We start from the raw sequence: 18,329 nt of genomic DNA on the forward strand, positions 1-18,329 counted from the left end.
GAAGATATTCCAAAAACTTAAGCAGAAGAAGCCATGGGTAAAGGTGTCAGCGTGGCAAATTAACAGGCACCAAGTACAAGGTTCTTTTCTAAGGTGGTACTAGATGTCCTAGACCCGAGGACAGTACCCTATTCTAAATCAAGGGAGCCCTGTGTTTCCTCACCCATGCTTCCTCCCTCTGTTCTATCACAGTCTCTTGGTAGTTAAAGTACACCAGTACTTTCTTTCTCGAGAATTGCTATGTGAATAAGAGGTTGCCTTCTTTTTAAAAATGTTTTATTGTATTTACGTCTATTGGCTTAATACAAAAACCTATACTGTACAATCAATAAAACAAATTACATTTGTTGACCTTTTATATTAATGAAGTTCAATAACATATCCAATAATAAAAACGATAAAACACCTCTATCATACACATGGTTCCATGAGGTAAGAAGAGAACATCTAAATAAAAAGATAATAAAACAATGAATTTAATTCCTCAATGACTTGACATACATGTTTCCATACAAGGTATTGTGATGAATCTGATGGTGTCATCACTCCTTTCCCTGTGATAGCCACTCCTCCTGTGGCCAGGGGACAGCAGCTGCTACCTGATGCTGAACCTGGGAGTGGCTATTTGTGGGAGGAGCAAATGGGGGAGGCAACCCTAGGGGGGACGACATGACATCCTCAGGTGAGGCATGTTATAGCCCTTTCCCTTTTAAGGATGTTCCCTCCATTCCATGTTCCCTCCTTCCACATGCCTTAATGGCATATTGCCATACTCCCACTCAACAATTTACAAAGTCTACTGACTATATTCTACCATGTCAGACAATGAACAAAGTGACAACAACTGAGACAAGGAAGTGTCAAGGAGCAATGATGATTACTCAAAATGAGAACCAATACAAGCAGTCTAGTAGCTAGAGGAATCCGATTGGTCCCACATGGTTTAAAACCATGCCATGAAAAGATGTATGGAGTTTGTCGTCCTCCTACCTAGCTGTGGTGAGGACAGCCGAGATTAGGGACTGGTGGCACAGCAAATTCACTGCTTCCAACGCAGTTTCGGAAAAGACAGAGTAGCAACGGTCTTGCCAAGTCATTGAAGGCCTGGGAACATTGTGCAGAGAAGTTCACTGGTCGAAGCACTGCCACTGGGATGCAGAGAAGAGGAGAAGATGGCAAAAGAAGCCGAGGGCATGGTGAAGGTTGACGAGTGAACATGGTGCTCCGCAGACCCGACGACAAGCTGCAGGCCAACACGGGAGACACAAGGGACCCCCAACTTTGGAGTGTTTTCTGCATACCGAAGGAAACACATTGTGAGAGCTGGGGAGCCGAGCAGAGTAATAGGGCCCCTGGGACATTTGATTGCAAGATAAGAAGTCCATTTGAAAGGGTCTGAGACCAATAGCCACATTGGAAAATACATGCGGGGAAAACAGTGTGGCAGAAAAGTACAGATATGAAGTGAATATTAAAAGACCTTGCAGGAGAGTATATCAGGCAGTGCCAAGTTTGTAAGGTGGACTGCAGTGAATGTGGAGGTGAACCTGGCAAGAGAGTATACCAGGTGTTTTATTACTTAGAGAATGCCAAGGAAGACCGATGCCCTAGGATTCTGAACTGCAGTAAAAGTGGATATTAGAAAACCAGGCAGGAGAGTGTACCAGGTGTCTTGCGAGTACGGGACCTGCACCCACATTGTACCAAGGAGCTATATGAAAGAACCTGGCAGGGGAGCCTAACAGATATTGTTTTGCAAGTTAGAGAATCCCAAGGAAGATTCATTCCCTTAGGATTTTTGGATGACGTTGAATGTGAAAAGGATCTTGGGAAAGTAAACTTTTCCCCTGGAATAAATTACAATATCAAGAGGAGAGAAGTTGTCCTCTTGAGCTACACATAACTTAGTTATTCTTTTGAATGTTATTTTGGTGGAGAGAAACCTGGGGAAGGGAGGACGGGAGTCGTTCCCTGAAACGGTGAACAGTGACCATTTGAGACTTTTGTTGGATTTATACCTTTTTGTTGGATCTGATCATTTTGTGCACTTTCAAGGCCATGAACAATATAATTTACACCTTAAAATTACTTTTAGAATATGAGAACTGGGATAGGGTTTCAAATACAGGACAGACCTTTGGACATCTTGACACAGGACAGACCGTTAGTTGTGATAGAGGTAGGGAAATACCTCTTAGATTAGGGGTAGTGAGGCATATTCCAACCCCTTTATTATCTAATAAAGTCTACATGTGAGTTTGCTGTGTTCCCGTCTCATTCCTGGCTCCTCACAGTATACAGAGTTTAACATAACTCTTGTTTGATCCACCACCACAGTGGCCCAAAATTGACCTCCCAATGTGTTATGCAAATGACATAAATGTTTCTGATATTGCAAACAATGCATTTAGAACATGTTGGGACATTGAGTGAGTAAGTGTCTGGTGGTTTCAAGGATCACCTTGCAAATTCTGCACTTTCATTTGGCCACAGGTATTGATTTTCTGCCTCCTGCGACCAAATAGGGGATAACCAAGTTCTAACGTAGTAGCATAATGAACTGTCTCAGGTTCTGATCTACAGTATTGTAAGTGACTCCAATCAAGCAATCTCACTAAGTCAGTGCCTTGTCTGGGATGCTCAAGGGAAGCCCTTATTTATATATATTTTATGGCAAGTTATAATCTGGATGATGAACCCTTGTATAACACCCCTCTCTTAGAATCCCCCTTACCCCACTGAGCCAAGAAGTAGATTTGTTTTGCAAATTTAAAAGGTTTATTTGAAAAATTAAACAATATATATATATATATATATATATATATATATATATATATATATATATATATATATATATATATATATATCACACTTCTATAAATAAATTGATAATGGATAGCACACTTGTGAATATGAGCAGTAATCAGCAATAGGTAATCCTACAGTAGCACAGTTCTTGGTTACTTATGAATAGGAAAAGAAGAATAAGGTGACAGAGAATGCTTTATATGGTTCAAGGAAAGGCAAGGTGAGACAGAATATAACCCAGAAATAACCTTGAGTTGATTTCAACCAAAAGATAATATGATCACTTTTTCTTGAACAATTCACTCCCCCCCTATGCAATGTAAGGAGATGAAAAGGAGAGCATACAGTTCTCAGGAATGCAAACAATATAATTCAGTTCCCCCCTAGCAAGCCTAGAGGAAAACAGGTAGAAGTTTGAAACACAGGCCCAAAATGCTTTGAATGTGATGACAATGTAGTGAGACATGTGCTAAAAATGCTTTTAATTCCCTCTAGAGGTTCAGGGTGGGTGATATCTAATTTATATTAGTTCAGGCTCACTTTAGCAATGCTCTATGAGTAACTAGCATGTTAAAACGAATTTTAGCAAAGGAAAGCAAGGAGCTGCTGATTTTTACACGTGGCTGAAATTGTGCAAAATGTCAAATCGTGGCAAATTTAATCGTGTGCGTCGAGCGTAGTTACAGAGGCACTATAAGGAGTAGGTTCGTTGGAAAGCTTAGATTCTAAGCCTTAAAATGACAGTTAAATTCAGTTCCTAGGACAAACGGTTCCAGAGATACGGACGATTTTGTGAAGGTAGTTTTTCGGATTTGAAATTCAAAAGTTCAAAATGGCAGATGACAGTTTTCAGCTTTAAAAAGGACAGAATGACACACACGATTCCTATGAGGTAGTTCTAATTAGGTTAAAATAGTTTTAATTAGATTATTTTACACTAAGAGATTGATTCTGGCACAGTGCTAGCTGGGTACTCACACTAGATTTTGGACAGGAATGGGCCTCGTCACGGATCTGGTCAACAGGTTGAACGGGACTTCTGGCGGTTCTGCTCACAGCGTCTGGTCTCTGGTTCTCTCTGGTTCCGGATACAGCACTGCTTTCTGGATACTGCTACAGGTTCTTGCAAAAGTTCTTGGCAAAGATGTCAAACAGCTCGCCCGGCTGTTGAATAGTTTGGTTGGTTTTTAGGCCTGCTGAAGAGGATTCAGCTTGTGGATTCAGGCCTCTCTGCTACAAATTCTGGAGTTAATTTCTGGTCTCTGGAGATTGGTGGATTTGAAGTCTGGATCTCTGGATGTGAATTCGTCCGTCAGCGTGCTCCGCAGAAATGGAAATTGAATGTCCTGCCTGTCTTTCAGTGGTCATTTTTATGTCTTTAGAAAGTGGGTGTGTGCGTTGGCCATAACTAAACCTGCCCCTCTCACTTATCATTGGCCAATTCCTCCTCTCTCCCTTCATTGGGGGAAGGAAATGTGAGTCAGAGTGATGCTGTAGGTTTTATGGTCTGAGGATCCTTCCCCTGTCAAATTGCACACAAATCTATATTTGATCCAAACACACATTTATCTATGTACCATTTTTCTAACATTATAGGTCCAGTTAACATATTTTCTGTAGTACCAAACCATCCGATCCCTGTCTTTGTACGATGTCGTGTCCACTTTTGACATAATTCTGCCCCTTTTCAGCCAGATAACGACCTTTAAACCTTTCCAGATTTGACACAACTGTAGACACCCTTCTACACACATTCCAGTAAATTTTCATTTGTCTAGCTTAAACACAGTGTCTGCAATATCAATAAATAGCGGGGTTCTGCCTCAGAACATGGTACAGAGTCCTAACGCCTTTTAAAATGTGCACGGAAAAATCCCAAGAATAATGATATTATTTATATAATTTTGACCAGTCCGCACTATGAGTTATCTATCTTTATAAAATTATGTCCTGGTCAAAAGGGTTCCCACATCACATGGTGGAATAACTGGTTTATCCACTCCCCCCAAGCTCAGTTTGCTCTCACAGGCACTGCCCCTCCCAGTTTCTCCCCAGAGGAAGCCATTTGCGACCCCCCCAATATAACATTTGCCTGAGTCCAGGTCAGGGCTTTGTTCAATTTCCTGCAGTCGGCAGGTACCCCTCCCTTAATTCAATCAGAGAGGTGTGATCTCCTTTTGGTGGGGGCAGCAGGATGCAGCCAGGCCTGGGAAGAGTTGTTGAGCCAGTTCAACTCCTGTCGGGGGTAGTTGTCAGGCAGAATTCAATTTCTTTAAGCCAAGCTTCAGCTAAATGTCGTGTTTGTTCCCAGTTTAAATCAAACTTACAATTTTTACACATGCAGCTAGAATGCTGATTCTAAGTTCAAAACCATGACATTTAACAGTTGGAAACTATGTGACACTCAAAAGTAGGTCACTCATTTAATTTAAACATTTCGATTTTAGTGGTTTTTAATCCAATTTCAATTAAGCTGCTGACATCCACAGCTCAGTCAGATTTGTTATAAACATTGTTTTAGGCTCTTCATCTTCCCAGATTTTGTATGCACACAACACTTCATTCTGCCAGATGTCTGATGGTGTTCAGTAAGATTTTTGAATATCCTGCAATGTTCGAAATAGGCACTTTGAGCTTGCATTCAGGAAAACAAAGGTGATTTTAAGGCGCTTTTGGTCTAACAACACTGTTATTTTTCCTTTCACACCACCTTTCACCCCTGGCGCTTCCGGTCCATCATGCTGGCACTGGTGGGTGGCAGGTTAGACAACCATTTTGGTGTGCGCACAACCGCGCGGTTTTCCTGGTTCTGGGATGGAATGATGGGCGGCAACAACTCATCCCCACATCCACCCAGTCTATTGATTTAGTTTTGTTCTGGGATAGAATGATGGGCGGCGACAGCTCATCCCGACATCTACCCCGTCTAATAATTCAACATGGGTCAAAACCCTTGACAGTATGTGTGATGTATCCCATGGGCACCAAAAAAGGGAAGGATTGCCTGGAAAACTCATTTGACAAAGTTTTCCCCATTACATGAACAATGTTGGCAGCTCTATCCCAGCTGTAAGCTTTCACAAGCAAAACTCTTGTGGTGATGGTCAGATTGGGCAGTTCTTCAATATTCCAGTGAACAGCCAATGAAAGTCTAGGCAAGAATTCCTTAGAGCCCTCAGAGATGGCAGCCTATGAGTGCCCAATCCCACAGCACCCCTATGCCAGCTACGTAGAGTGCCATCTTTCAATGTTAGGATTTAATTAACAGAATGCTTCTTTTTATTTAAACCAATGTGATCAGTGAGACCAGAGCAAGTTCCATATGGATGGCCTCAACAGGCAATGACTGGGGAGACCTAAATTACGTCTCCATAATTTCCCTTTTAAAACCTTTAACCAAGTGAGCTGTTTATCAGTGTAAGTCTCTAATCCATGGGTGATGTCAGGTGCCCTGCGTGTTTTATACTCACATCATTCCTTCCACTAAGAAACCACCCTTGACCCGAGTGAATGATTTTACCAGCCCACATCTGCTCAACGCTTGAGGAGACAGGTAATACTTCAATAGCTTAAGAGGAAGGGTGGGAGTTATGGTGCCTAAATAGACGCAAGATGCCACTACTTCTACAGGCAACATATTGAGTGTCGAAGTGAAAAGTTTGAGCTATACATATTACCAAAAGCCATAATCTTGGTTTTTGAACGTTTACTTTTTAGGTTATTCTCTTTAGAATATCCCAAAAGTGCAGTCAATTAACGTTGTAGCCCAATGAGGGCTTTGTCTAATAGGACTGTGTCGTTGGCATACGACAACCATGCTATCTGGCGATGGCCTAGCCATGGGGAAAAGTTATTACATCCCTCCAATTCATCCTTCATGTTTGCAATCTATAGATTAAAAGGCAGGGAGGCTAGCACACATCCTTACTTCAGTATGTCTGTTGTGGAAATAAAATGGCTTAAGCACCCTCGTTGATTCAGTCATACTACTACAGACATATCAGAATACAATTGAATGATCAGGCTGACCTGCATTAATTCCCCACTTTAGCAGTTTACCCAAAAGCCTGCTCCTCACTACTCTATCAAAGGCATTAGAATAATATATCCAGGCAATGTAAAGAGGCGTTTTAGAATCTAAAGGATTACCTTTTGGCTGGAGTACCAGCCATATATTATACAGCCTGCCTATACCCCTTCTAAAGCCAGTTTGTTGGGCAGGAAAGAGTTGCTTATCCTTCTCCCAAGCAAGCAATTCCACAAGTAAAAAATTACCTCAAAAACCTCCTGTGGCATCTAGCATAGCTAGCAATCTATGATTCGCTGGACCTTCCCTTCGGCCTTTCTTGTATACAGGGATTTAGAGGGACTTCCGCCAGGAGGCTAGAATGCTCCAGTTTCCTATAATCTCCCTAAATAGTTTATAAAGTAAGAAAGACCAGAGCTTCGGGTCCCTTAGCATAACTAGGTTGGACAGCCTGTCTGTTCCCTGGGCCTTTGATGGCTTTAGTTGAGAGATGTTCTCACAGACCTCTTCCATACTCAATCCGAGGTTATGTTTGCCGTCGGATGCAATGTGCAATGATCATACAACCGGGGGTTCTAGCATTAAAAGATTGCCTTGCCATATAGCTGTTCAACATGTGCCACCCAATCCCCTTCTGTGATCGGATGAATTTCTATTTTGTTCAGCTTGTACAACAATTCTCTGAATAGCAGCCAGAAGGTCTTACTATCATGCTTCCGAAGGGCCTGATATATTAACTGCCAATTGGCTGTTCTGTTTGTAAGCTTATGCAGCTGAAGCCAATTCTTATACTTAGTGTGCAAGTGGTTGATATTAACCCTCCAGCTGGCTTCTGAGAGGTGACCCTGCTTGTAAAGTTTACACAGGCAGCACACATGTTATTTCAGGGATCTCTTTTTGCATGCAATGGCTGCATCATAGATACCTCTGCCTACGTTTCTCCTAATAATAGTAACTTAATTCTTTATTCAACTGTAAAGTTATCAGGGCACAATTTACATAAAGCTTAATAGAATGCATAACATGAATGCATTAATCCGATATGCAACACAAAAGTAAGAAATCATTGTTGTCCTTGTCTTCATAACTTTCGAATATTGACTACATAAAATTAGAAAGCATTAAAGTCCACAGGCGCCTACCATATAATGAGGGCTTTATAAGGTTAGAATTTCAATTACGTAAGTAAGGAAAAAGAAAACCAGAATCAATATAAACACAGTTCAATCTAAATTGCTGCCAAGAGGCGTTTTTCAACCATGCTCAGTGTATAATTAGCCACAAAATGGACTACACCCACTTCGAGAGAAGTTTTGCCAAGATGGTTGGCCTTTTTCAAAGTGCAGACTTTGTGCACTACAAACATTGGTTTAAGATATTTGATCCTTAGAACTTTCAGCCTAAACATAAAGTGCACAATATCTTCTCTTATAGCACCAAACAGTAAACAGTTATTACCGGACACATTTTTCCGTTTGTCCGTATATTCCCGTACCCTCAAATATCCGGTTCTGAACTCGATATAAAGGTTCTTAACGGAATGTTTGCTTAGAGAGCAGATAGTCTATGGCCGGGATAAGGCAAGTCTTCCTCCTTCCATGTTATTGGCCCTTAGATGTGCCCAAGCCTTTTTCCGCTCAAGTGACTTATTTTTAGTAATCAGACTTGGAGTCAGCCAGTAGCAAGAACGGTCAGATGCTGCCAAGCATTTTCTAACGTGAGCAAACCTGGATTAGAGCTTGTGGAAATTTGCCTTGAGCAGCATTACCCCATATTCTCGTCCAAAAAGGGCCAGTCTCATGGCAGCCTTCTCAACTTTTGGACAGAGGTCACATTCCATACAAACAAGTGAAGTGAGAGCACCTTTGGGAAGTAATAGGCCACTTTTAAAAACATTATTTTCAATAATGTTCGCAGTCCTGCTCCCAGTGGGTCCCCACATGTCCATGCCATCCAATGCTGATGATTTTGCTAATGATTTGTAAACTTCCAGATTGGGGCGCACTGCTCCACCGCCATTGGTGTAAAAAAACTTTTTCAGTACTCCACATTTTTTCCCCAAGCCCACAGTGACCTTATCTACTTCAAGAGCCCACCCAGGATTGGAAGCAAAGCAAATATGGAGGTAATCGTACCATGGGACCTGCTCTAACTTTACCCTTCACACTTCTATGAGAAGACGATTTTTTGATGAGTTCTTTGTAGAGAAAATTATGGCCTTTGTCTTTCCAACATCCAATTTCGAGACTCAGATCAAGGCATTTCTTTTGGACACGTGTCAAAGATAATTTCAAGCCAGATGGCATGGTAGAGAGAAGAACAGTGGCATCTGCAAATATACAATGCTGATAACTTATCCTTCTCCAGTCATGGAAAATGAAAGTTATAGTGGCCCAATTCGTCTAAAACAGTGTTGATGTAGATAGAAAATAAAAGGGGAACTGGGGGACACACCTGGCGGACACCTCTAGCCACTAAAAAGGAGCGAGTTGTACCACCAGCCAGACTCCATCGAGCTGTAGCTGATTTGCCAGATCATAGCAACCGGATTGGCGTTAGCAGTCTCTCTGGAATATTCGTAGCCACTAGTATGTCCCAAAGCGACTTCCTCAGGACACTGTGAAATGCAGTTCTTAGATCAACAAAGACTGCATACAGTTGAGTTCTAGACAATCAGATGGAGCCGAAACCCCTGATCCACAGTACTGAAGCTGGATCTAAAGCCTGCTTGTAGATGGCTAAGCAGGCCTGCCCTATCTACCCATTCCTGTAGATTTTTTAAGAGGGCCTTCGTAAACATCTTCCCAGTGATGTTTAAGAGGGAGATTGGGCAATAGTTCAGAGGCAGTCCCTGACCCCTTATTTTAAATAGGGATAATATTGGCAGACCTCCAACAGTCTGGTATGTTCCCTAATGCAAGGATGTTGTTGAAATGTTTTTTTAGGACTGGTACTCATATAGTTGGCTCGTCCTTGAAAAGATCTACTGGGATCTTATCTGGTCCAACCGCTTTCCCTACTTTTTTGGCTTCAGCACATCCTCCACGTCTTTCTGGAGAAACTGTAAACACGGAACCTCAGCATCGCTTGACCTCCTCAAAGTTTATATCTAAGTTTTGTTCTTCAGGATCAAGCGATTCCAAGTTATTATACAAAAATGAAAAATCCTTCCTCCACATAGCAGGGGAAATACAAGCTTGGAGTGCAGTATCTCCTCCTAGCTACCTATCCAAAATGAGACACTCAAATCCCAGAGTGTCTCCAGTCCTGGCTGCATCTAGCAAGACTTCCCACTTATTAGTCAGGAATATTTTTTTCTTTAACCTCATTAATGACATGCAGGCTGCTCTCAAAGAATGCAAATATGGCCTATCTATAATAGGGTGAGGGTTAAGATACTGAACTAAATCCTTTTTGGCCTCTCTGCATTCACTACTGTGCCAAACGTCTTTTTTCTTCACATGTTTTTTTTATTTCAGATTTGGTACTGATAACAAAGCATTGAATTATGGACACTATCTTTTCAAATTCGGTAATTACCTTTCTCTATGTCCTCTTCCTCCTCCTCTACCACTCCTAGCCCATCTGAGGCTGTCTCTCCTCCTCCTTTCCCTTGTTCACCCCTGACAATGTTTCTAGAAAAGTCTGATCTATGAAAGTCTCATCAAAGCTTCTCTGCCCTGCTCATCCAGAACCATCAATGACCACATGGACATCCATGCTCCAACCCTGGCCAATTTCTGCAATTACTTCTTTGGCACTGGAGCTTTACCCTCCCCCTTAAGCACTCCCCCGTGCACCCCCTTCTAAAGAAGCCCTCGGCCGATCCTTTGTCTCCGACTCTCGCCCGATTTCCATCACTCCTTTCCTGTGCAAACTCCTGAAAAAGCTGGCCATCTCCCAACTTAATTTGTATACTGAACATGTTGGTTGTCTCCAGAGCGGCCAGAAGCACGGGAACTGCTCTCCTGAGCACCTGTGAAGACCTGCTCTGCACATTTGACTCTAATCTCCCTTCTATACTCATACTCCTTGATCTATCCTCTGCTTTGACACCGTCAACCATGCCATCCTGCTCAATCGCCTCCATGACAACCTGGGTATCACTCACCAGCCCTGGCCTCGTTAACCTCCTTTCTCACCGACCGACTCTATCAGGTCCAACTGGGGTCATTCTTCTCTCCATCTCACATACCAGATTGTCTGACCGGGATTCAGGAGTGGTGTTTTGCCAATGATCTCTACCTTAATGCCAGTATGACTGAAATCTTCCACATTGGGACACCTGCTCCCTCTTTTCCTCTCTCTCTCCGGCCATCCACTCTGGGCCCTCTTCCTGCTCCTTCCTATGAATCTAAGAACCTTGGTGTCATCTTCGACACCACCCTTTCCGTCTATCCTCACATCTCTGATGTCTTTAAGAAGTTAAACTATCAGCTGCACCTCCTCAGAGGCATTCTGCCTTTTCTCACTTTCCAGAAGAAGCTCACTGTTTCCAGAGCTCTGGTACTCTCTAGGCTGGATTACTGCAACAGCCTCTTTATAAATCTGCCTGCCTCTACTCTTTGACCTTTACAACTTATCCAGAACAAGACTGTGAGACTTGTTCTTGGCCTCAAGTCCAGGGATTGCATCTCTCCAGTTGTGAAATCTCTTCACTGGCTCCCAGTGGCTGCAAGGATGAAATTCAAGACCCTCAGCATTGTCCACAAGGCTTCACCAACGTTCTCTTCCAAAACATCTTCCTTCTTGAGCTCCCTGCTCATCCATCTCTAATTCTCTGAGTGTCAGACACTTCTCTAAGCATAGAGTTGGGGGCAGATCTCTCTCCTGTGGCCTCCCTCTGGAACAGCCTCCCTGACTCTCTCAAACTTGATCAGAAACACCCATGGTTCTGGCAGCAACTCAAGATCTTCCTTTTTGCTTCTGCTTTCTCTTCCTCTCCCCTGCTGATGTCTCTTACTGCTATGCGCACTGGTCACCTGGATACCTTCTGAACTCAGGCCCAGTCTCCTGCATATATTTCAAAAAAAGGTAGCAGGCGCTCCTCTCCAGAAAGAACATGGAATGATGACCAGCTCTGAGATGAGAGTTTGCAGCACACACTTTTTGCTCACTGTACCTTTCACAGATGGGAAATATCCATTTGCATATCAGTCTTTGTCCCGCCCACATGGGCAGTCCAGCACCGAAATGCTATGGCAATTCCTCGCTGAACAAGAGTACCAACTGCAACACCATACACATGTTTCAGCCTTGTTGGGCCTCATCAGTGAGGTAAAGCAGTGCCTCTCAGAGCACAGTGAGCAGAGAGTCCACGTCTGGTTGCCCCCAGGTAACTCAGGGTGACCAACCCCAAGTTCCTTACAAATATTTCAAAAAAAGGTAGCAGGCGATCCTCTCCAGAAAGAACATGGCATGATAACCTGCTCTGGGATGAGAGTTTGCAGCACACACTTTTTGCTCATTGTACCTTTCACAGATGGGAAATATCCATTTGCATATCAGCTTTGTCCCGCCCACATGGGCAGTCCAGCACCAAAATGCTATGGCAATTCCTCGCTGAACAAGAGTACCAACTGCAACACCATACACATGTTTCAGCCTTGTTGGGCCTCATCAGTGAGGTAAAGCAGTGCCTCTCAGAGCACAGTGAGCAGAGAGTCCACGTCTGGTTGCCCCCAGGTAACTCAGGGTGACCAACCCCAAGTTCCTTACAAATATTTCAAAAAAAGGTAGCAGGCGAACCTCTCCAGAAAGAACATGGCATGATAACCTGCTCTGAGATGAGAGTTTGCAGCACACACTTTTTGCTCATTGTACCTTTCACAGATGGGAAATATCCATTTGCATATCAGCTTTGTCCCGCCCACATGGGCAGTCCAGCACCAAAATGCTATGGCAATTCCTCGCTGAACAAGAGTACCAACTGCAACCCCATACACGTGTTTCAGCCTTGTTGGGCCTCATCAGTGAGGTGAAGCAGTGCCTCTCTGAGCACAGTGAGCAGGGAGTCCACGTCTGGTTGCCCCCAGGTAACACAGGGTGACCAACCCCAAGTTCCTTGCAAATATTTCAAAAAAAGGTAGCAGTCTCCTGCATGTCCAGTTTCCCTCGCGCTGCCTCCTGGCCCCCCAGTACTTAAGGATCCGTACCTACAACCCTACAGTCCTTTCTCCCTGCACTTATTAGCCACCCACTTGCTGCACTTATTGAGTTACCTGCACTTCTCCCATCTCTCCCGCCCTAGCACTTCTCCCCTCCCTCTTCCCTGCACTGGCGTGATTTGAATGACACAAGACCTAGTAAGATCGTTTTTTGTCCTCCCTTTGTTTCCCCCTCTTATCTTGTCGTGCCTAGAAACACTTGAGTACAGACGCGTTATAAGTGCCATATCATATCATATGCCTCTTGACTATGTTTCATATGTGGTCAAAGCCCAAAACACTGCCAAGTGCAGCAATCCGAAACAAATACTGTGGAGTCTAAGGCACCTCAATACTTCAAAACTGATTACAGTCCAGGAAAGTCTGGCAACGTCTCCCTATCCCAGTAATGGAAGCCTGTGGAACTCGCCTCTACCATTCTACGGAAATTGAAATGAAAATGCCGGCAAGACCCAAACACAGAAAATGGACCACAGATGAAACACATACCCCAGCGCACTAGGCCGCCATCTTAGAGATGCTAACACGCCCAGGTACAACATATGAACCTTAGACCATCAATTTCCACCCAGGCGTGCAATTGCCTAAACATGACCTCCATAAACCCTGAAAAAGGGAAACCACTACAACTGTATACAGACAAACAAAAAATGGAAAAAATTAGCCGGCACCAACATGAATAAAATAAAGACCATCTCAAATCAGGGCCGGGAGACCAGCTTCAGGATACCGCCCCACCACCACTCCACAATGCCCAGGGAACAAAATGCAGCACCTAAAAGGCAGACAACCAAACCTAAAGACAATGCTTACAGCGGTCTCACACACCTTCCATGCTGGGCACATCAAAATAGTTTCACTTTAAACAAATACGGGAGACACCCCTCATCAAATTAGATGTACAAAATTTCAAATGTGACAAGTGTCACATCTTACAATGTTCGAACCCAAACAGATATCAAGTTGCATTAAACACCTGTTCTTAAACCTTCGGTCCCTGCACATTTCCATGGTTAACATCACATAGTAGTTAGCATTCAGTCCGAAGCTTTTGTGTAAATGTTTCTGTATACACCAAAATGTATATATCTCCAGATTATTCTCAAACAATTGGAATATATGAAACATTGAACTGTGTCATGGAACAATATCATTTCATATCATCATATATGCACAATACTGTTTCAACAAAACAATATGGTAGCCATACACAGGATTTAATAGGGCCACATCACACCACAGCTGAAAAACAGAACTAGGAAATATTAACATTATGCCATTCTACCCCTTCATTGAGTCAAATCACAAGACTGTTGGTTTTAAAAATAATTTTTTGTTCAAATGTGAGGAGTCTTAACTTGGTATCCTCTCTACTGGATCCTTGAATTTTCTTAAGTACGACCCACCTAATATCATCATGGCTGTGCCCCATCTCCATAATATGTCTTACCAACGGGGCCTGTATGATTTTGTTTTTGATGCAGCTGCGGTGCTCAATGAGTCTCGTATTATATTTGCTGTTGGTTTTACCTATAAAAGGCTGCTGTAAGGAAATAATAATGGCAACAGTGAAGGCTGAGACAAGTGATCACAGCTCAAGGGTTTTTATTAAACTGTAAATGCAGGGTGAATAAACGCCTTATCTAAACCTAAATCGAAAATGGCAGCAAGCTTCAAGCATCAAATAAAAAATAAGGCAGTCCTTTTGGCATCTTGTCAAAGTAAAAGGCCTATTCTAAAAACAAACTATTGCCAAATCCTTACAACTAATTACAGAAAGAGTGTTGGATAGGGTTTTCAATAAAGAAAGAAGAATTCACATATAATAAGTCCGGATATGATTGCCAGGGCTCTTCCCTCACCCCACTTTGAGAATGATACAAGGTGGATCTCCTCAGCACAGCACTGACTCAAGCTTTTTATGCACGAGCCGACAGTTCCATACCAGTCATCAGGTTCTTTGATGGTTAAGTCTCTTTTCAATAAAAGTATTTTGCCTTTGAGGGCCTGATGTATTTAGCAAACAAACACAACATTCTGTTTCAAGTATATTTTGGGTGATGGCTTCACCCCTGGGTCCCCCTCTTGCAGGCGCAGACCCCTCACACATCACAAATCATATTTAACAAATTAATGAAACCGTTTGTTTCTCAATGAACTTTGGGTGCTAACTTTCCACCCCAGATCTCCCTCATTCAGATTCGGACCCCTTTCAGATGTCAGACTCCCTCCCTCGGGTTCACAATGGCTTTTTTGCATTCACAAATCACAATCTCCATTTAAATAATTCAAACGCCAGCCTCCCTCCTTCGGATTCACTATGGCTGTTCTTACTTTCACAAGTCTTAATGTCCTTTCAAACAATTTACTGTGGACATCCCTCAGTTGTGTTCACTCTTGTCAACCTTTGCAACGCACTCTTCATGTACCAATTTCACCATGTGGGATTCGTGTCGCTTAGCTTTCACAATTATCTATCGGTCAAAGTCTTTCGATGGTACACAGGATTTTGTGAACACCCCTATATGACCACTTTGACTTCTCTTCATCTCTTCCCAAGACCTTCTGGTTATGGTAGTCTCCACCATCAGGGAATCACCCAAAGTTTCCTGCGTGAGCACCCACGTGGTGCCTGATGCTGGTTTTCCCCCTCTTTCATCAACAGTTTCTTTAAACCTTTCAAAGTTCCAATTAGCCTTTGGATACTTTTCGTTCAACACAGTTTGGTTTATTATCAGCTCTCCCCTCGACTCACAGGCTGTGATGAACTGCTTGGCTTTCTTTTTCTTTGGGGTCAAGGTTGGTACCTCCGAGTCAAGCATCTCTCCCCGGCTTGGTAATCAGCAGAGGAGGGTCTTGTGTACCTTTGACATCTGCTGCAACACATGCTGGCTATTGTTTGCAGACTTATGGTTCCTTCTGCAGAGGATTCATGGGCCTTGGTTGGAAAGGGAAAGGTTGCTTCTATCCTTGTCACCTTCTCAGGATGTACCGTCTTTCTCCTCCTCTTGAACTGCTGTGCTGAGTTAGCTCTCATGTTGTGCTCTCTACGTTGCTCGTCCTGTGCTCTCTGACTCCACCTTTTATCCCCGTGGGGAAGGGAAAGGGCCATAAGGTGTGTGTGATTCCGGTCAATTGCCTGACTTTTCCTGACCCTTGTATTGGCACATGTCAGTTAAACGGCCCTGGTGTTCGTCTGTTGTCTTTTGTGTGGTGCGAAGGTGTTCATGTCAGAAAAGGGGGGGCAGTGTTTTGGAATATCCTACATGGTAGGATGGGGAAAAGGTGTTGAAAGAAGGGGCATACCATGTCTCATCCGTCTGTGTCCCACTCCCACTCCCCAAGAACCCCCCCCATCCAGCTGAGCCTCACTCACTTGTCCACCACCAGGAACTGGATCCAATAGCATGGCCGTGTCCTGGAAAAGTGGATGACAGGGACTAATCAGGTAGACACCTTCAGGTTTCTCACAGCCGCCCACACAGACATGTGATCATGTAAACTACATTTTGACTATGGCAGTTGGTCAGATCTTTAATATGACAATTTTCCTGTAGACCAATTACAACTTCACCGGTTTTGTTGGTATATTTACACATTAAACATTGTCCACATGAAAAATCCCATATAACAGGGGCAAGACCCCACAAAGTTGTCTGTTTCACCATTGCTGATGTTTCTCTGTTATATCATCCCTGACCACAATTTTCCTCAATTTTTCACTTCTCTTATAGGCTAAAAAAGGAGCAGCATTTTGATTAGTATACACCTTGCCCCAGTTCTTCATAATCACTATCTTAATCTTATATGACAGATTAGAAAAAGTGTTAACAAACACAGGGCCTGTTTCATTTTTTTTATTTGATCAGGTCCTGTATCCAACAAGGCTTCCCTATTGTTATTATAAGCTTGTTTTACTGAGTGTTTAACCAATTGCCTTGGATACCCCTTGGCCAGTAACTTATTACTTAGCACATTCGTGCTGGTCTCATGGTGTTCTTTAATGCTGCTATTGCGCTTCAGTCTAAGAAATTGACCAACGGGCAAATTGGTTTTAATGTGCTTTGCATGATGTATCGAGAAATGCAACAGTGCATTCCTGTCAGTAGCCTTACTATAAGGTTTAACCAAAAGTCTCCCTTCTTGATGAAAGATAGTGATGCCTAGAAAATGTATCTCCACATTACTGATTTCTTTGGTGAATTTAAGAAAACTATTTTGCATGTTAAGCCAAGTGATAAACAGTTCAGCCTCTTTACGGGATCCTTCCCACACTATAAAGATATATATGTACCTTAGCCATTGTTTTAAATGGTCTTATAAGGATTACTGTCAGTGTACACTATTGACTTCCCAAACATTTCGACACATAAATTCGCCAAATTAGGAGCCATGTCTGCACCAATGGCTGTCCCTTCTACCTGTTTAAAGAATCGACCCAGCAATTGAAAATTATAATTTATGAGAGCATATTCAGTGCACCTAACTATGAAAGCATTGCTGACTGGATGGTTGTCAGTTACACATAACTTCCAATGTGGCTTTTTGGGGTATTGGTGTATAATGACTGGTAAGCCAAACATATTAATGGATGTGATTCAGGTGTAAATGTAAAACCTTCAATCTTATTGATCGCATCATTGGTATCCCTTAAATAGCTAGTCAGTTGTAACACAAATGGTCTCAGATAATAATATGCATATATAGATAAAGGCTCCAAAATGAAGTTAACTCCTGGATTGTACCCATGTTGATCTGGTGGCACCCCAGGCCCATGCAGCAGTGTACCAACACCATAAGCACTACCACTCCCGGAATGTGCAGGCAACCTGTGACCCCCATCCACATCAACACCCACTGCTGTGCTCAATACCCAGGTTCTACCCAAAATGCCATAGTCCTACATAACAGCACACTACCAGGATAAATGGAGAGGCACAGAGGTCAATGGACCTGGATATTAAATTAGTACAAATGACGGTACACATGCGCCCGTGAAGCATATGCCCAAATAGGCGGGTGCAAATGACTACACAAAGAATGGCATGACAAGTGAATGCAAAATATGTACATCAGCTCCCCCCACACCAATGTCACATTACAGGGCATGGAGCATTCACATGTCAGACTTACCTGCATGGAGAAGCAGTGACACACATACAGACCAACCACCTACCCCAACATGACCACAGGTACCACGATGCAACATGAACATACCAACTCAATGCTGGCAATGGCCATATTGCCACACACAACAACCACCCTGCCAGTCCCACAGCCATGTACCCATGTGTGTCTAGCCCACAAATGCACACCCGTCGCCACCA

Source organism: Ambystoma mexicanum, chromosome 8 (assembly GCF_040938575.1).
Source record: "Ambystoma mexicanum isolate Mex_15411 chromosome 8, UKY_AmexF1_1, whole genome shotgun sequence".
NCBI classification, from domain to species: domain Eukaryota; kingdom Metazoa; phylum Chordata; class Amphibia; order Caudata; family Ambystomatidae; genus Ambystoma; species Ambystoma mexicanum.